The following is an 8,165-nucleotide window of genomic DNA, read 5'->3' as shown; positions in this document are numbered from 1 at the left end:
TACCATTTTACCAGGGGGAAGTCTTCACATGCTTGGGGTAGACATCCCTTCCCCTAACTCATTGAAGGATTTGATTGGTTACTCTCAACCTGGTTTAGCTGTCTGCCAAAACTTTTTTTTGTTTTGTTTTGCTTTGTTTTTCACAAGGGTGTGGCTGCTGTGCATGCCATAGCTTTTTGGAGCGATAGATAAGAGAATTGGTAGATCAGGTAGAGGCTGCCAAGCATTCAGACTCTAATGCAGAGAGTGCAACTCCAGTGGGCTGGCCACATTGTTCAAATACCAGAAGTATGCTTACCTAAAAGACTATTTTACAGAGAACTCACACAAGGAAGGCATTCACATGGTGGTCAGAAGAAGTGACAGAAAGACACTTTAAAGGTCTCTCTGGAGAACTTTGGAATTGATTAAGTGACATAGGAGATGCTGGAAAAGGACCATCCAGTACTGTGTGCTTGTATCAAAAAAGGCCATGTGCTCTATAAGCAAAGAGGAATTGAAGTAGCTCAAAAGAAACTTGAGATTTAGAGAATCCACAACAAATATTTGTGCCTGACATATGGTTACATTACAAGCTCATATTGGTCTGATCAGCCATAGTCAGACACACTATAACTTGATGTTAACCTAGTGGTATCATTTGGACCTCTTTTGAGAACAACGAACAACAACCATTCAGTAAACATTTATTCAACTACTACATATAAGGCCATGAGGTGAGGACTGGGGGTAAAAAAAAATAGTACAAATAGTACTTGACTTCAATGAGCTGACATTCTACTAGGGTGTGGGAAATAGTGGTAAGAACTATCACATTTAAACATTAAACACTTAATACCTTTGATCATGTTCTTAAAGGATTAGCCAGTGACATCTGGAAAGAGAACTTTTCTATTATGTAGCATAAAAAAGTCTGATTGATTGGTTTTATTAGTTCCAGGATGATTTGTTATTGCATTTTTTTCTTAAAAAAGTAAAACCTATTCCACACACCTTATTAATTAATTTTGTTGCCTAACAAGTAGCACATATTTAAAAGATAAAAATTATACAGTTTCTAAGTCTGAAAGAATAAATGCAGGGGCACAGAGAAGACACAAGACAGCCAGACTAAAAGGAACTTTTAGATCTGTGGTCTAACCATTGGTTTTCAAAGTTCACTTTATATATCATGTGCTACTGTGATTAAGTTTCAAATATCATAATAATCTAAATAAAGCAATTGTTAGTAAGATATCATGTCCATATGAAAACAAATTCCTACAAAATTCTGTTCTACATTTAAAGTGACTATTTCACCTAGTTAGGAAATTTGTTCTAGTGCACAGTAGCTGTATGACCTTCCATTCTTCCTACTTTTCCCCAACACAAAATTTTCAACCTCTCTCCCTCTCTTTCTCCCTCTTCTCCTTTCTATATCTCTGTCTCTCTCTGTTTCTAGCTCTCTGTGTCTGTGTCTTTATATCTCTGTTTTGCTTCTCTGTCTCTGTATCCTGCTCTCATTCTCATTTCACTTTATGATAGGAATTCTTAACCTGGATATCCATATATGTATCTGTGTTTATGCACACATATGGGTGTATACATTCATATATTTATGCATGTGTATACATATACATACATGTATATACATATCTGTAATCAAACCTCAACATTTGCTCATTTTTTACATGCCTTCAAGTGTATGTGTGATCTCATTAATCTCATTTTGAGTTTCAAATTAGCAACTCCACACATTCCTAGCAATGCTTAGTAGAGAAAAAAAAATGAGAGTCCCCATACTGGCAAGTGTGTGAAGTGGCTAGAATCCTATTGGGGGCTTTACTGGTCTTGTTCACCCTACCATCATAATGATGTAAAGATCTCCGTATACATTCCTTGCATATTTTCATTATTTGCCTTTAAAACTTCAGCCTTATGTTACAATTATGGACCCAAAATAGTGCAAGTCCTTTGTTCTGTAAACCCAACACCCCAAAGTCAATCATGTGGCTTAATGAGAAGACAAAAGTCTTAGATAAACTTCAAGCTGTAATGTCTGCTCTGTCAGCCAGAAGTCCCTTAAGGATCTCAAAAGGTGCACAAAGCAGACTTTGCTAACAGATAATTTTAAGCTGGTGCATCCTTCACAATCTCTAATGCCATCTACTAGTCTTGAAGGATAGAGTATCTGAGATGATCAATAACTCACCAGTCTTGAAATCTTTCAACAGCAGCCACTAAAATGTCCAAGCAACTTTTCCCTTGATCTTCAGAGGAAGGCCAACAGAGAGGTTTACAGCAGTATAATATACAGTACAACTCGCACTATCATCTGACATGGTGGAAGGTAAGATTTAGGTTAAAAAATGTTTTAGTTTAAAGAATTTTTATTGCTTTAAAATATTTAAGGTACTGTAGATTTCATGAGTTATAAAAAATGAAAATTATCTGAAATCAATGTTTTGTCCTTTTTTGTTAAATTGAGATGTTAGTACAAAAGGTCATAGAATTCTAGAGAATAACTAGCAAGATGAAGTGTATTATATGTTACCAATTTTATTTTTTATACTGCATTTTATGAGTTATCTCATGATTACAGTGTTAAGACAATTGGATATTATCAGAATTAATATGTTGTTATAAAGAATTACATACAGAAAAAAAGTATATTTTCAGCAATCTAGCAAAGGATTATAATTTTTGTTGGTCCTGGGAAATGAGACCACTATTTCCCAAAGGATCAATGTGGCAACATTTGATTTTTTTACCTTCTTACCATTTTCTAAGAATGTTACCCTCTCTAAAGTTGAGGATTGTCTGTATTGGCATATGAATAAATGTGTATAGGCCTTCATGTGTGCATGCAGGCATAAATTTGTGTGTATATGTATGTATATATATACATATAAACAAATATTGATCATTTTATTTAAAATAATTGGTTTCCTTTGTAATCCCATGTATTTTAGTTTACATATTTAAAGATATGATAGAAGTATGTGTGTCTGTGTGTGTGTGTGTGAGAGAGAGAAAGAAAAAGAGAGAGAGAGAGAGAGAGAGAGAGTAGATAGAGCATTTGTTAAGTGCTTACTATTTGCCAGGCTTTCTGCTAAGCAATGAGAATACAAATATGAGAAAACAAGGCAATTTCTACTCTCAAGGAGCTCACATTCTAATAGGCAAAGACAAAGCATAAAAGAGTACTAGAAAGTGAGTGGATACCAATCTGGTGAGGAGATGGAGCAGTCTCTAGAATGAATTGAGCTGAGAATGAAGGGATTGTGCTTGGGACTACTTAAGAAATAGTGATCCTGGCAAAGGACTCATTCATAAGGAAAGTAGGCCTAATAGGAAGTTACCCCAAAGTTGTAAAGTTAGTGAAGGGCTAAAACAGACTGGACAGTGAGTTGAGCTGGAAATTAATGTAAAAGATCTGATACTTTTTTCCTGACTTCTAGATGAGTTCACAACACATAAAAGTTTAAGTTCTTCCCTCCTCTCATACCCTGCTCTATAACATATTGAGAGTCTATGGGGAAGGGAGGGGTGTTAAAACTTGTTTCTGCCATATGATTGAATCAAATCAAAGGGTAAGTATCTCTGTAGGTCTTCCCTATTAATTTTCATTGGCAGCCCATCCTAAATCTCCATTAGAGTCACTCCTTTGTATTAGACAAAAAAAAGTAGTTCATGAAGTGAATAGCTATTAACAAATTTAGTATTTATAGATAAAATTTGGATTTCTAAACCATAGCTTACAATGTAAGAATGACAGGTTAGGGACAGAATGCACCTACTAAGGGCCAGTAAGAATGAATTTGCCTAGACCCTTAAAAATGTGATGACAAAAGCATTAAAATGCAATGGAAGAGGACAGGAGAAAATGGTTTGTGTGTGTGTGTGTGTGTGTATGCATATATATATTCCACAAAGCAAAAGACCACAGAGAAAAACTGCAATGTAGGAAAAATAGTATTAGAACCAAACAAAAAGGTCAGTGAAGATAATGTCCAAAGACAAAATCCAACAACTATATCTGTGGTCTCATATTTCTACATTGTTATTCACACAGTACAACAATAAAGAAGAACTAGAGATCTTACAACAAGAAGAAAAATAGGTGAAACTAAAATTTGGCAGGATGAATCTTATGGCTGGAATGTGGCCCTGGAAATTTATAAATTATTCAAAATAAGCAGGATAGGCAAAGAGAGAAAAAAGTAGCATAGAATATCAAAAATATTCATCAGTGTAAGAAGAGTCTCACAAAAGAATAATGAAAAACAATTGATAAAGATCAATGGAGAAGAAATAAAAATTAAAATACATATATATATATATAATCTTCAGTGTACAGACCTCCTGGTCTGTAGTATACAAAGTAGTATATTATAGTAGTATAGAAAGGAACAAGAAGAGAAATTAATACTATGCAATTATATTAATACCTAATTTTTAATTTGTGATCCATTCTTTTACTTTTATTTCTGTTAAAACCCAACTCCTGGAAAAGTCAGTCAATCTTTGAAGGGCTTGGCTGAGTGATGCAATTTTCTCTTAGCCCCCAAGGCTCATGATAATTAACTAGGTGGGCAAGACCCCACCCAACTGGCAGGCCTAAATTCTGTTTAAAGTATAAACAGAATCCAGTCTGGGTGAACCTTTGCCTGGGGGAAGAACCCCTGTCCTCTTTTTCCTACATTAGGATTTAGGGCAGTCCAACTCATGTAGGAGAAAGCTGGATGGAGATGACTTACCTTGCCCAGGTGGCTTCAGACTAGTGAGTCTCATGATCAAGTCAAATTTTCAGCAGAGAGAGCTAGACTTTTAGCCCATGTCCTCATTAATGTCCACCAAATGGAGTGAATTTTCTTCAGAAGGGTTATAAGGCATTTCAGAGTCTCCTATTTTTTTTTGTTTACAAAAAGAAACCAAGGACCATCAATGTATTGATTGCTGTCTAGCATAATTAATGAATTGACTATTAATTACTCAGAGATTCTGTCTCTTGGGATTTTCATTCATTTCAACTATCATGCAGCAGTTTAAGAAAGAGACAACAATCCTGAGACAGAAGCATGATAGAGTAGTAATGGAGGGATTTCAATTATTTAAATCTCTGTTGGTTCTCTTTTCTTTTAACTGAAATAATTTCTTCACTTATCTGACTGATAATTTTTTTTTCCTACAATAGAGGGAGAAACCAATAAGAACAAATAAGTGAAAATTACAATGAAGAAGTTTCTGATTAGAAATTATGGGAATCTTGTAGGGAAGTAACCACTAGCTCTAGCATTTATGGTAGAGAGAGGGGGGAAAATGAACATAATAGGCATTTGCCATAGATTTCCAGAAAGAAGATTTTAAAGGAAAGAGTGTAAGTCTAGGTATGATCTACGAGACTTAACTTTTCTATAGGGGATGTCAGGCCAAAAGTGATGTAAAGATTTCAAGAATGAAATTACAAATAGTAACAAGTACAATGAAGAAGATAAAGGGAGATTTATCAAAAGAAACTAATATTTATGTTCAGGGAAACTACCAACCAATATTATTTTTTTAAAAGGCTTAAAGAAGATGAAAGCAGCTCAGGTAACAGAGGATGAATCCCCAAGTGTGGAATCATTTTTAAAAAAAATGCATAGGGAATACCAACACTCAGAGTGAGCTGAGATTATTACTGACAGGTAAAGAATCAAAGGCATTTTGTTTGCGGTTTGTTTGCTTGCTTACTTATTTAGTTTCATTGAAGAAGATGATCAAAGATAGGATTAGTTCTCAGGGTGAATAGGATGACAATTATTGAGGAAAAAGAGGAAGCACAGGCATAACTCTTACTATGCTTGTTTCTCTTCCAAGGAAAATGCTCTTTGGACTGGAAAATTCTGAACAAAAAATGGAGAACAGAAAGTTTTCATATTAGAGAAATGAGGACATAATCAGAGAGCAACAAGCCATTCTTGATTAATTCAGTCATGAGATCAGATAAACTACAATCTCAGGTGCTGAAGGAATTGGCAGGTTTGATTGCTGAATCTATGCCAAGGATTTTCAAGGACTTTGGACAATAAGGGAATGCCACAGAATTGAAGAAAGGCAAATTGTATTTTCCTGATTTTTCAAATATGAGAAGAGAACGAAATTTTGTAATTGTATGTTAATGTGCTTGAATTTGATTCCTGGAAAAAAATCTAAAACATATTATTAATTGGGAGGTTATTAAGTATTCAGAAAAATATGATCACAAAGATATAGCATGGTTTCATCAAGAATAAGTCACTTTAAAATAATCTTATTTACTTTTTAAAATAATATATTTTATTTTTGCCCAATTACATGTTAAAACAAATTTTAAACATTCTAAAAAAAAGTTTTTATTCCAAATTCTATCCTTCCTTCTTGTATTCCCCTCCCCCCACTAAGATGATAAGCAATTCTATATTGTTTACACATGTGCAATCATGTAAAACATTTCCATATTGTTCATTTTGTACAGGAAAATTTTGAAAAAAAGAATGAGAGAAAGAAAGTAAAAAATAGCATGCTTCAATCCGTAATCAGAAAGTGTCAATTATTTCTCTGGAGGTAGATAGTATGCCTTTTTCACAAGGTTACTAAACTGGTAGATATAAGGAATGTGTTATAGATATCTATGCCTATATCTATGTCATTTATATTTTTATATTCATCTATATGAACATATACACATAGATATTTAAGTGTGTATATATGTATATGCATATGAATATATGTAGACAATAGAGGTTGTATACACATGTGAATTTTTTTTACTTGTAGTGCAAGAGAGATACACAAAAATATTTACCTATCTACAAACTTAGGTAGATTTAAATGTAAAAATATTTTATATAGAACACCAACAAAATAAGATAAAATTCTTACTCTGCTCTGATTCTCTATACTAAAAGCAGTCAATAAACATCTGCTTTAAAAGCTATAGGTTGAGTCAATTGAAACACCAGGCTGTTCTGTTCTAGAGCTCCACAACAAAGGTCACCCTGCAACGGACACTGCCAAGAACTATGCTCACACCCTGAAGGGGTCCTTGACTTTTGTGGGATCGCAAACAAAATCAGTCATGTTAACTTCCCTCATGTATTCATTTCAGCCTTTCCATGTCTCAAATCAAGACAGAAGCATCCTACACTGGGTGACAGCCAACACACTGCTGAACTCATTAGCAAGACCTGAGATGCCCTAGTAATTATTACTGGACTGGTTACCTTAGTGTTGGAGGAAGATGGCACACTTGTGGATGTTTAAGAATTCTTTCAGATCCTAGGAGATAATACACATTTCATGATCTTGTGGGAAAGGACAGAAATCAATACTGGGTCCTAAATATGTTACTCAGTAGAAAAAAAATAAAACATCGGAGTAGCAAGAGTTATTTTTGACATGTATAAAATGAATCCTAAAGACTTTCTTGGATGCTTGAATGTGAAGCCATGATGTATAATATATATATGTGTGTGTGTGTGTGTGTGTATGTGTATTCTAGGTCTAATGAAATCAAACATACATTAGTCAAAGCTGTTCTGAGGCACTTGTTGTGGTTACTATCTTATGCTGCCAAGTCACCAGACAACTTCTCATCTACACTAGGACTTAGATGTTGCATGTGTTTGATGTCAATGGTTATCCTGCTCTTCCTCAGAAACCAAGTGAAAAGGGGTGGCTCCCATAGGGAGACAGGGCCCTGCATTAAAGGGATTACAGATGACTCATATAGTTATATTTTGTCTTTTCCCTCTAAATGTTACCTTTTAAATGACAGGTCTAAGGAATGCTGCCTTATATTCTTAAATATACATTATTTGCAGGTAGCTGACTGCTACTACTCACTGCAAATCCAGGCCAAAGTTTGCTGTGGTCAGCTGCTTTCTATTTCTTAGGAAATTTTTTTTATGCTAATGAATGAGGTTAGGTGTAAAAGTGAGGCTGGAAGAAAAGGTACACACAATAGGCTTCCCATAGCCTAAAACAAGTAGAAGTATAATCTGTGAAACACTACAAGTTATATTCAATGAATATACTGCACACTTTATTGGCTTACTCACTTCAGTGTATCTGTTTGTTTGGTTGTTTTTTTTTTTCTTTGTTATTGTTTGTTTGTTTTGGTAAGGCAATCAAGGTTAAGTGACTTGCCCAGAGTCACACAG

The 8,165-nt window shown here is 34.5% G+C and overlaps 1 pseudogene; it reads left to right on the top strand.

The window, feature by feature from the left end:
- The first annotated feature begins 2,319 nt into the window (after window positions 1–2,319).
- On the top strand, window positions 2,320–7,690 carry LOC114031735 (annotated as a pseudogene).
- The last annotated feature ends 475 nt before the right edge of the window (window positions 7,691–8,165 follow it).

Source organism: Vombatus ursinus, unplaced genomic scaffold (genome assembly GCF_900497805.2).
Source record: "Vombatus ursinus unplaced genomic scaffold, bare-nosed wombat genome assembly UNPS02015255.1, whole genome shotgun sequence".
Classification (NCBI taxonomy): Eukaryota; Metazoa; Chordata; class Mammalia; order Diprotodontia; family Vombatidae; genus Vombatus; species Vombatus ursinus.
This window is presented reverse-complemented; position numbering and strand designations above follow the sequence as displayed.